The following is a 13,155-nucleotide window of genomic DNA, read 5'->3' on the forward strand; positions in this document are numbered from 1 at the left end:
TGCAATCTGGGGAAGCGAATGTTTCCTAATTAAATTTAAATAATTCTCTTCACAAAATTCACATGCACTTTTATATCATAAATAACAAAAGCTCTGAACACTGTTCATAAATTTATAGGGATAATGATTTATATATTTGACAATGCAACTGCATTATTCTAATTCATTATCTAAGCGTCCGCGTTTTATTATTCGAGATATAAAATTGTGTATGAATTTTGTAAACAGAGGTATCTTGTTCTTATTAAACTATATGATATATTGTATTTTTCTCTCTAGTTCAGCGGTCCTTAACATTTTGACTAATGCGAACCATCTAAACAAAAACTGAAAAACTTTAGTACCACTACAACATTTTACAGCCATTATTTTTCTATTTCTCTATAGAAATATTAAAACAATACATTTTGCCATTTGAACAACCTGTTGGCTATTTGTATTAAAGACGCATACATAAAAAATTAGATTAACAATTGGTTACCATTTAATTTATCAAAATTTAAGCTATAATACTTTAATTCTAAAATTTATTGCCAAATTTTGGCTTATTTAAAAGAGATCAATTTCTTTATGTCTGGTCATATTTAACTTAGCTTTAACCGTAATTTAGGATCCACTTTTAATTTTGTCCTGTATTTTTTTTTTCAAATATAACATAGAAGAAAATCCTTATTCACACGAATAGATTGGGCAAAAATGGAATAAAAATTTAATAGCTTTAGTTGAAATGCCTTTAAATTTAAATTTTTCAGCTTAGCCGAAAGTTAACAAGGGTGTGTGGACACAGAATTCTCACAGTGAACGCGGTGGCTGTATCGATTCTTAAATCGTTATCGCGCCCTGCCACGTGCATCGCAGTGGATAAAAACTGGAAGGACTGGTTTTGTCTTCCTCTTTCTGCCTGTCGTCGTGTTAACGAGTGTGTGGGCCTTCGGACCACACACACAAACAGCTCTCGCCATCGTCCAGGGTAAAACATAATGTACTCGAGCTGATGTTCCTTTTCATAAGATGGAGGAGAAAATATGTTCTTGTACGAAGAATATAAGAACTCAGGTAAACTTTACTGATTAGGCTGCGAGGTAAAAATTGTTCCTGTGCTGTGACTCAACGTGTATAATCCTGACAATTGGATGTTTCGAAGAGACGACCATGTGCGCCAAATTCAAGCCTATCTACAAGAAATTTGCTTTCTTCTATCACGAGTAATTGCACTGCATATTAATTAAGCTTCTTGCAAGATGCTGATAAGTAATGGGCCAGCGATGCTAGAGGATTAGGAATTACAGTATACAGAAAAAAATGAACGCTGTGACAGTCCTGTGGGACTAACGAGTAGGACATGCCGAAGGGCATTCATGAATGTGTTTTTTTCTTATAACATATCGAATATAGGCTAATCAAGAAAAGTATGTTTTTGTGATTTATCTAGGCTAATCAAGAAATGTGTGTTTTGTGATTTAATAAATGTATATTTAAAAGGGAGGTACTGACTCATGCATGCCTTATTGAGTAAGTCATTTTATTCTTATTATTAAAAATCATGCAATGTACTAACCACTAAATTTTTAGTTTAACTATTTACGAGGAATCAATTCGCATTTGATACTCTTAGTATCGTTACTTTTATACGATCACGGCCAACAACACCACATTAATGGTGCCGTGACCAGGATAATAATAAAAAAGGCACCACTTAATGGTGCCGTGACAAAAAAAAATGAATTTAAGTTTTAACTGTTTGATTTCAGGTAGAGAACCATTTTATGCTTATGCCTAATAATGTAACTACACATGTGATTCCAGTATGAATACTATTGAAAATTGCTTAAATATTTTGAATTTTGTGATTATGTCTGATATCAAATAGGTGAATATTAGTAATGATTGGATAAAATTTTAAATTTTGTGATTATCTGATATGAATCATTAAGAAAGATTAAGTTGAAAATTGCATATGTAAAAAAAAAAAAAGAAAAAAAATAGAATTCCATATGACTATGTTTTCTGCTAATGTGAAATAATTTAATGATAAAAAATAGATATGTGAAAATGGTAATATCAATTCAAAATTGGTCAGTATTTAAGAAATTATTCCTGAATGTACATCTTATTGTGTGGTAATGAGTATGTAATAACTTGTATCCATGTGAAAAATTTCGATAAGTTACAATAGTGTATTTATGAATGTACTATATATTAGGGGTAATAATAATATCAATTTATAGTGAAGCTAAAGGACAATGAAATTAATTCAGAATGGCTAAGAAAAATAATGTAATGAACATGAATCTGGCTACTGCTCTGGCTACGTTTTCAGGGGAGCATGACAAAATATAACATTTTTTCTAGATCAGTTATGCCAAATGGCAAGTTTAGAGAACTGGAATGAGAACAGAAAAAGTCTGGTGTTAAAAATTTAATTGAGGGGTAAAGCATTAAAATTTGTAATTGATAATGAATCGTGTAAAGATATGTCGTTTGATGATTTAAAAGCATTACTAAGTAAAAAATTTGCAAAATCTCAGTCATTTGACACAATTCAAAATAACTTTAACTCAATTAGACAGACCCCAGATCAGTCGAGGACTTAGCGGAAAAAGTGAATACTTATGCCACAAAATATTTTGGGTGCTATCCTAGTTCGAGTGAAGAGGTACATAACCTCACTCAAAAAGCAATGCTTTCAAAATTCTTAGAAGCTCTCAGACCAGATTTAAGACTGGAGGTTAAAAAAGTAGGACCTGTTGATTTTGCTACTGCTGTGAAACAGGCAAAGAACATAGACAAAGCATTGGAGGATTCTGGTAATAGCTCACAGACACATGATTTTTCACCTGAATTAAATACATTAATTATGCAACAACTGCAAAATAATACAGCCATTGAGGATTTGTCAAAAACATTTAATGAAATTTTACCTAATGGTAGTGTAAACAATGTAACTAGACTAGAAAATAATGCTACACAAAGTAGTAATAATAGAGAATCTTGTCATATTTGCCAAGAGAATCATTGGACTACAGAGTGTCCTTATTTTCCTTCAAACAATAATTTTCAATATTATAGACAGGCTAGGAACAACCACAGAAGAAATTTTTATAGGGGTAACTTTATCAATAGAAGGAATAGATATAATAATCAGTATGCTTTCACGCGAGGTAATAGACCACAGAACAGTAATAGAAATAGGCCACAATACAGAAGATACAATACTCGTAGAAATAATTTAAACTAATGAAGGGTACTTGCAGATCTCCCAGATACACAAAGTATTACTCAAGTGCCCATAAAAAAATTTGGGGGAAACAAGACAAAATTAAGAAAATAAGGAACTCAAATAGGCCAAATACACATGAAAGATTTCGACACAAAATTAAAGAAAGTAATGAACAAAAATGGGTAGCTTCTTGCCAGACTAATAGTATCACAGAATTACCAGTAATAGAAATCAAATTTGGCGACTTTGTGGTAGAAGCATTACTCGATACAGGTGCGAATTTAAGCTTAATACAGCCAGACACCTTGCAGGTAATAAAAAATTATACAAAGATTCATTACTTAAGCAGATCTGTAAGAATACATACGCTAAATAATGCTACTATCCCATATTTATCTGCTGTAAACTTAAAATTTCGTTTAGGAAATAAATGGCTTGCCAACCAATTTTTTGTTACACAACATAATTGGAACACAAATTATCAAATGATTTTAGGGTATGATTTCATTCAAAAAAATAAGATACTTATTGATGCAGATAAAAGTCAGTTAATCATTGATAACACATATTTTGATCTTCTGGACAAAAGAAAAAATTGTACTAACATTAATGCAAAAAAGGTAGACAAGAATAGTAGACCAGAGGAGTCGGGTATTGTAAGAGTAGTATTAAATACCAGAATTGCGCCAAATACAGCAGAGATAGTAGAGTTAAGCATTCCAATTAATATGCAGAAAGAAAAGCAAATAATGTTCTCACCAGATAGGCGAAAAGTGGGCAAGATAGGTATGACTGATTCAATTCATGAGATAAGTGACAGGCAATATATATTCACCATAATTGAAAACAATTCCAATTCCACAATTATTCTAAGAAAGGGTGAAAAGATTGGTAAGGTATATAAAGTCGAAGAAAAGCAATTTGAAAAACCTAGAGAGCAACAAAATTTGCAGATTAACCATATAACTTTAAAAGAAATTAAAAAATTAAGAAAGGAGGAATTAAGCCCAGATGATTTTGATTTAAGTCATTTAGAAGCAGAACAAAAAAATAAGATGATTGAAATGCTCATGAGAAATTCAGCTGTGTTTTCAAACTCTTACACCACTCTGGGTGAGACTAATGCTGTTGTGCCACAATTTAATTTATTACATAACTTTCCAATTCAAACTAGACCATACACTATTCCTCGCATTGCTAAAAATATGCCCAAGAGGAGATAGCCAAATTGTTAGAAGCAGGTATTATAGAACCATCGACATCGAGTTACAGTTTTCCAGTAATTTTTGTCAAAAAGAAAGCACCACCTAATACTGATCCTAGCAAATTAAAATTTAGAATGGCGGTAGATTATAGATTGCTAAATTGCATAACTGAATCATATCAAATATGTCTACCTAAGATTTCAGATATTTTGCATAATATAGCAGGTAAAAGTTATTATTGTGTGCTAGATCTTAAGTCAGCATTTTTTCAAATAAAGTTAGATCAGAAAGATAAAGAAAAATTAGCCTTTTGCACGGAACTTGGCAATTTTCAACCAACTCGGTTACCTTTTGGTGCAAAAAATTCATCTGCTTATTTCCATACTCTAATATCAAAATGTTTAGGTGAATTGCAGGGTCCAAATTTACAGTATTTTCTAGATGACATAATTGTTGCAGCTAATAGTATAAATGAACTAGTAATTATTTAAAAAAAGGTGTTTGACATGTTAAAAAAATTTAATTTAACGTTAGACCCAGCCAAATTGCAGTTATGTAAACAAGAGATTACGTATTTAGGTTTTTCGGTTAATAAGAATGGTTTTGCTCCTTCAGAGGAGAATATTCAGAAAGTAGCCAAATTTCCTAGGCCAAGAAATGTGAAAGAGGTTCAAACATTCATAGGCATGGTAAATTATTTTCGACACTTAATTTTTAATTATGCAGAAATTGTCAAGCCAATAGTAAATTTAACAAGAAAGAATATACCATTCGTGTGGAACGAGAGATGCCAAAATGCGTTAGATAAAATACAAGAATTAATTTTAGAAAAACCCACAATAAAAAACATAGAAAATGATAAACCTTTATATTTAGTAACCGATGCTTCTAGATCAGCCATTTGTGGCATATTAATGCAAAAAAATGATGATAAGTTTTTCCCAGTACAATTTTACTCAAAGATTTTAACACCTGCTGAGGCTAGATATCCTTCAATTAGGAGAGAACTTTATGCAATCTTCAGATCAGTAAAGCAATTTCACGAACATCTATATGGAAAAAAAATTATAATATTAACTGATGCTAAACCTCTGACTTTCCATATTAGTCTTGACAAACAGCCAGATATTGTAACACGCTGGTTGTTATATTTACAGGAATTTCAATACACGATGGAGCATATTCCTGGTTTAAAAAACCCAGCAGACTACTTGTCAAGAGTTTCAGAGGATATAGTGGTAAACAATGTAAATATATTTAGGACCAATGATAATTTGTCTATTCAAAACATAATTAGTAAACAGCAAAGTGATCCAGACATAAAATCAATTATAAAAAAATTACAAGATAACCACAAAGAAAGTGTAGAACAATATTTTATTGACAGTCATACAGATGTAGTAATGATAAAATTAAAACCTGTAAATATTAGAAAGAAAGACAGAAGTATCCAGAATAAAATTCTAATTCCTAAGGCATTAATTAAAGATGTATTACAGACAGTTCATGCGCCTCACTTTGGTATTCAAAAGACATATGAGTTTGTAAAGGCAAAGTATTATTGGAAGGGTATGTACAGCGATACGAAAAGTTTTGTAGAAAATTGTTCAGATTGCTTACAAAATAAGTCTAGACCTCACAACACTCTGCCACGTCTAATTCCTAAGAAAGATCTTGCTCCTGGAGAGATGATAGCTATAGACATAGTTGGTAAATTGCCAAGATCCATAGATAATAAGTTTCATGTACTCACTATCATTGATCATTATTCCAGATATTTGGAAACAGTTCCGTTAAACAACTGCACTTCTCAATCCATCATAAAATCTTTAAATCATTATTTTGCCAGATTTGGCATTCCAAAAATTTTGTTATCAGACAACGGTTCCTAATTTTGTTCCACAGAATTTAATCAATTTTTAAAATCGCTTAAAATAGAACACAGAAAAAGTTCAATTTATTATCCACAGTCCAATGGGTTGATTGAAAGTGTTCACAGGGTAATTAAAGAACCAATTGCAGCAATATCAAACAAGATATTTGAATGGCCACAAAAAGTACTGATGTTTAAACTGTATTATAATAATGCTAAACATTCTGTAACTCAGTTCTCACCAGCAGAATTATTTTTTGGTAGAACATTAAATACTCCCATAGATAGCAATGATCCTCTTAAATTAGCAGAAGATTTTCAGGAATATTCCAAAAGACTAAAGGAACAATTGAGTAGAGATAAGCAACAAGTAAAATTAAACGAGGATGAATACTTTAATTGTGCAAAAAAATATTTGAAAGGGAGAAAAGTTCCAGAATTGAAATCAGGGGATAAAGTTTTTATGCAGGAATTTACTGATCGAAGGGTGCTACATTCAAAATACAAGGGGCAATATGAGATCATTAAAAAGCTACGAAATGATAATTATATAATACAATTAGATAATAAAACCACTAAAGTTCACGTAAGTAAATTGTTTTTACAAAAGCCTTCAAGAATAGATTCAACACAAAATGAGGATTAGGAGTGTAACACAATTGTAAATTGTAGATCAGCAAATAAAAAAAAAGTGTAAAGAAGTTGTGATTATGATAAGAATGTAGCATGTGTACAAGCTAGATAATGAATGATGATCATGTGTGGTATGGGTCAATTTGGTGTAATAAAGCGCTAATTGCACGATTTTGGTAGAGTTGGCTGGTCCATATACCAGAAGAATTGAATTGTATTATGCAGGGTCTCATTGATTACTAGGTAGCAGATTAAAAAACAAAGAGTGTGGTGCTAATCTCCTTGTCTTACTGCTGAATCAAATTGAAGGTATGTAATTTAGTAGTGGATCTAATACAAATGTAGCTTGTAACAATGTCATGACACATTGGTATATGAAATATATATGTGAAATGAATATGATCAAATGATAAAAGTAGCTAAGTAATGAAATAGTGCATGTGATTATAAAATGTAAAGAATGAGATAATGTAAACAAAGGTAAACAATGGTTAAGAGGAGTAACATCAAATTGATAATGCAATATCATTAGTAGTTGATAAATTGATTTTATCACATGTGAGTTATAAATTATATATGTCAAAATTTCTTTTATGGAATCACATCTGTGGTGATATTTTAGGTAAGAGTAGACATGCATGAGTACGTAAAAGAATAATACTAACTTAGGAATGTAAAAAATGTGTATCACAAAATGTTTAAAGTGCTGTGTTTTTTTTCCCCAAGCAATGTGAAAAATTAATGTGAATTATGTGTGTATGGTGCATACGAGAGCTCAACTGTGTGTATGTAATGTGGAATGTTTATATAGTGCCAACGAAGTGATAAAGTGCAATGCCTTTGCAAGTGACGTAAAGATTCATGTGAAATGTGTATGTAGTGCAGACGAAAGTTCAAGTATGTCTAGCAGAGAGGGATTGCATTTGTCCAGTGATCGGATAATTTTTTTTTTCTTCGGCCGGAGGGAATGTGAGAACACAGAATTCTCACAGTGAACACGGTGGCTGTATCGATTCTTAAATCGTTATCGCGCCCTGCCACGTGCATCGCAGTGGATAAAAACTGGAAGGACTCCTCTTTCTGCCTGTCGTCGTGTTAACCAGTGTGTGGGCCTTCGGGCCACACACACACACACACAGCTCTCGCCATCGTCCAGGGTAAAACATAATGTACTCGAGCTGATGTTCCTTTTAATAAGATGGAGGAGAAAATATGTTCTTGTACGAAGAATATAAGAACTCAGGTAAACTTTACTGATTAGGCTGCGACGTAAAAAATTGTTCCTGTGCTGTGACTCAACGTGTATAATCCTGACAATTGGATGTTTCGAAGAGACGACCATGTGCGCCAAATTCAAGCCTATCTACAAGAAATCTGCTCTCTTCTATCACGAGTAATTGCACTGCATATTAATTAAGCTTCTTGCAAGATGCTGATAAGTAATGGGCCAACGATGCTAGAGGATTAGGAATTACAGTATACAGAAAAAAATGAACGCTGTGACAGTCCTGTAGGACTAACGAGTAGGACATGCCGAAGGGCATTCATGAATGTGTTTTTTTCTTATAACATGTCGAATATAGGCTAATCAAGAAAAGTGTGTTTTTGTGATTTATCTAGGCTAATCAAGAAATGTGTGTTTTGTGATTTAGTAAATGTATATTTAAAAGGGAGGTACTGACTCATGCATGCCTTATTGGGTAAGTCATTTTATTCTTATTATTAAAAATTATGCAATGTACTTCCCACTAAATTTTTAGTTTAACTATTTACGCGGAATCAATTCGCATTTGATACTCTTAGTATCGTTACTTTTATACGATCACGGCCAACAACACCACAGGGTGTTATTTTTTAAATCCTCAGTTAGCGTTCGATCGCAGGAAATTTATATTAATTGTTCTTTTTTTCCCATGAGATGTTTGAATTTAATAGTTAAATATACTTTGTTTCTTTGCGTAACACCTATTTTTCTCTTGCGTACCACCGGTTAAGAATCGCTGCTTTACAGCACTGCAGAAAAGGGAAACAATATGATCATACTTTACCTAACGTTATACATTTATATAACCCCCATTGTCGTATTTTTAAGGTTATATGCCAAAATATAGAAGAAGAAAACGACGCGGAGAAAATAACTCAAGATGGAAACGTCTTCTGACAACACATAGTGGAAAAAATAAAGAGAGAGGGAACGTCTCAGTTCTGAAACATCGTGGTACAAAACATCGTCATCGAATATAAAGCGGTTCAAACTCTTCCTCGCAATTTAAAACCTTTGTCGTCGAAAATATTTTGATAAAAAATAAAGCACCTACAAATCACCACATGATAATAATATCATAGGCATGAGTTTTGCAGGCTTTAAAATTTGTAAATGCATATTCGCTCAGTGGTTTGTGAGCACAGGTAGGAATGAGGAATATTTTTAATTTTAAATGCTTGAATTAACTAATAAAGTACTCCCCAAAAAATAAGAAGGAAATTTAAGTATTCAAAAACTGAAAATGAGTAGAAAATCAACACTGTTTATAGCAATTAATAGAATTTTAAGATTACATACTTAAGCAATAAAGGTCATCAGTTAATTAAACTCTTATATGAAGTCTTACTGGTAATTTTTCCATGAAAAATATAATCTAAAAAATGATTAGTAAAAGCAAGATAAATAACTACACGAGGTTAATTCTATTAAAATTTCCAGTTAATTAAAAAATTAGCAGATTATTTCCTTTCGCCTTTATTAATCTGATATTCTTTTAGTGAAAATTAAATCTTGTTTTGTTTCGGTTTATTCGTCTTCTGAATATATCATTAACATTTTCCTGTAGAGCATTCGTTGGTGTTGTTATTACTGTTGCTTATGCTCACTTGTCTGATGCAGTCAACACAAGCCTACGAAATTCCTCGTGGCAAGGAACGTTAGATTCCGCCTGCCGTTGACAACAGCCTTGAGCACCATTCAGGTGACAGTGCGATTTAACTCATTCCGCCCCGAATCAGAGCGCCCCGGGTAGATGGGTTCGGCACGGCAAGTCAGCGACGCTAACCACTATACCGGTTGAGCGGCTTCAGTTGAACGTTTGGAAACCAATTGCCGATTGGTTAACTTTGACGAAACGTATCAGTTACATAATACTTCAAAACGGGATTTGAATTTATTGAATTATGGCAACGCACACTAGCACTATCTGGTTGAGGGGGATTCCTTTGTGTAGAAGTTTCTCAGGAATTGACTTGTATTACGTTAGGAAAACCATAAAATTCTCATGCAGCCAGCTTGTCCATCGGATCGAACTACCAGTGATCAGCAACTTTATTGCTCGGTCAATGTTGCCTGCCAGTTCAGCAGAGGAACTTCGCTTTTACATTAATCGTTGGGAAGACTCGAATTTATAAATACTACACACTGCTTCTGACTCTCACAAATCATTATGTGGATATGCCATCACAACGTTTAAAGTCTGAAAATCTCATGTCTGCAATATTATCGCCATGTGATGATTTATAGGTTCTTTATTCTTTACCACGATGTTTTCGACGACAATGGTTTTAAACTGCGAAGTTTGTGAACTGCTTTATTTTGGACGACGATTTTTTCTGTACCACTATTTTTTAGAAAAGTCATGTTTTCTTCTTCCTTTCCTTTCTCTCACGATATTTTGACAGATCCTGCCGAAACTTTGTCAATTATCTCGTGGCGAACAGTGCTGTTTCATCCGTGTCGTAATAAAATTTGTATATATCTGCAAATATCGACAGAAAGGAAAACGCTACTTCAAAGTTTGTGTGATGTAAAATAAAACTCATTTAATAAATTATTTCGAAAGAAAATAAAGATTTACATAAGGTTCCAGGTAGCCTTCAATTATGTGATCGAAAATGAATCTTGTTGCGAGCAGCTTCTTTTTTTCTCGCCTTTTCGCATTTTTGCATCGAGTTCTAAATTGGTAACATTTAATCGTGATTGGAAATAGCAAAATTCAAGAACTCAAGATACGAATTTGGCTTGTGATATGTATTTTGTTTTAGCGGAAATGAACAACGTTCGGGGAATTCAAATTTATTTTTTTCCCAGTTGGTTAGGATTTTGAATAAAGTTTATTTATCAATGTCGTTATCAATGTTTATTTATCATTTATTTATCAATGTCGTTCTGGAGATTTAGGATATTAACTTTAGTATTATTAACTAAGTAATATTAAGATGTTTCTGTTTTATTCTACACATGTTTTCATCAATTTTATATATTGCATTCTTAATAAATATTGCTCCCTAGGTCAGAGCTATCGAAAATGACAGTAAGCACTTTCCAAAACGATACATTAGTTAAATACAAAATTTATGTGCTCTACTTTATTTCCAATGGAGATTTGTTTAATGAAGGTTTATAGAAGAATTGATAGGCCCAGCATGGTTCTTATAAGAAAAGATAATTTAAAAGGAATCTCAGGCAACAAATAAATAAATAAATAGATGAATGAGTAAATAAAATGTTTACGTGATTTTGTATGGCTAAGAAATTTCACTATACATTGTATTTTTGTTCAACATCCTAGAAGTTATATATATATATATATGGCTGTATAAAAGGGAGAGGAAATCTAAAAATTTTAAATCCATTAATTTTGCGCTAGTTGCTGCTGCAGAAAATGTAATAACATCAGCAAATCTGTAAGACTCTTATTTATCTCTTATGGTTGGCGTATCTAGAAGGCAAAACGACTAAAAGATAATCCCATTAAAATAGATGGGAAATGCTATAAGAAACAAAATTGGATGGATTATATAAAATTGCTCTTCTTCATCAGGGAGCAGACTACAGTTTCCCGTAATCTATCTACTGCTTTTCTGAATTCATTTCTGGATGTATTTTGCAATTTTGGTTTGGAAATGTTAAAGCTATAGACTTTATTCTTAAATTTCTTAAGCCAATAATTAATACTATTATACAAAAATTCGTAATCATGCAATAAATTGCCCCAAAGAGGCTATATAGTTATCCATGTAAATTAAAACTGGCTTCAAATAATGGTTGGTTTACGTATTGAATTACCTTTAAATTCATTACTTAAGCAGTCCAAATTTTTTAATGGATTTAGTTGTTTACCAAAAAGCGCGATTAGAACTAAGTTGATCGTATATCATGAGGCAAAAAGATCTGCGAGGAATAAATGATCACTGTTGTACTTCTCAGGCTGTAAAACACTAATAAGGAAAATCGAATTTTCCCTGCCTGAGTCACTACCATCTTCTTAGCTTAGACAGCACAAAAATTTAATTCCGCCTATGCAGTACACTTATAAGATATTTAGACTGGTTATTAGAAGAAGATTGAATCACATAAAAATAGTCATGCTCTAGAAATTAATAAAAACAGGCCACTTGTTAGTCTATCGCCAGCATAAAATCCCCAAACGAACCTTCTAGTGGCCTTCTTGTGGTACACTGCTCAAAAAAAAAAAAAAAAATGGGACAGTCCTATATCTCCCGATCTACTGCGCCGATTGACAAAATTCAAATTGCGTTCTTCATGTCTCGAAAGCGCGACTTAGGATATATATTAGATTTATATATAGCACTATTCTAACATAGGTATTTTGACACAAAATCGGACTTCTTCTGAAATAACATACCAATTTTTTTACATATTTCGATTCTACGACTCAAATTACGCCTAAATATGAAATTTTGTAAAATTTGGAGCGAAATTTACGGAGAAATTCACAAATTTATGTTGGCACTTTTTTGTCAGTTTGCGCCAAGAATAGTTCACTTGGCGACCTTCTTAATGTAGAGCAACCTAGTTTCCTTTCCCGTGAGAGGGAAAAAAGTCACCATCGTTCCTTTTTTCCAAATAATATTCTTTATATTATATTTTTAATTATAACTTATTATCTTAAGTAATTTTTTCTTTTTCGAATTTCATTTTAATTGTTTAAGTTGCATATTTTTTTCAAATAACTGTTTTAAAAATTTCTATTTACCTATTCGAACTGCGTAAATAAAGGTGCAGCGTGTATTTTTTTCCAAATAGTTTTCTTTATATATATTTTTTGTCATAGTTATTATTTTAGGTAATTTTTAAATTCTTATACTTTTATTTTAATTGTTTGTGTTGCATTGTCTCTTCAGATAATTGTTTTAAAATTTTCTATTTATTCCTTCGAATTGAGCATTTTAAATATATTTATTAATATAAATTTTCCAGAATTTTATTTTAT

Source organism: Stegodyphus dumicola, chromosome X1 (genome assembly GCF_044657685.1).
Source record: "Stegodyphus dumicola isolate Sdum_Otavi_A_Nest chromosome X1, ASM4465768v1".
NCBI classification, from domain to species: domain Eukaryota; kingdom Metazoa; phylum Arthropoda; class Arachnida; order Araneae; family Eresidae; genus Stegodyphus; species Stegodyphus dumicola.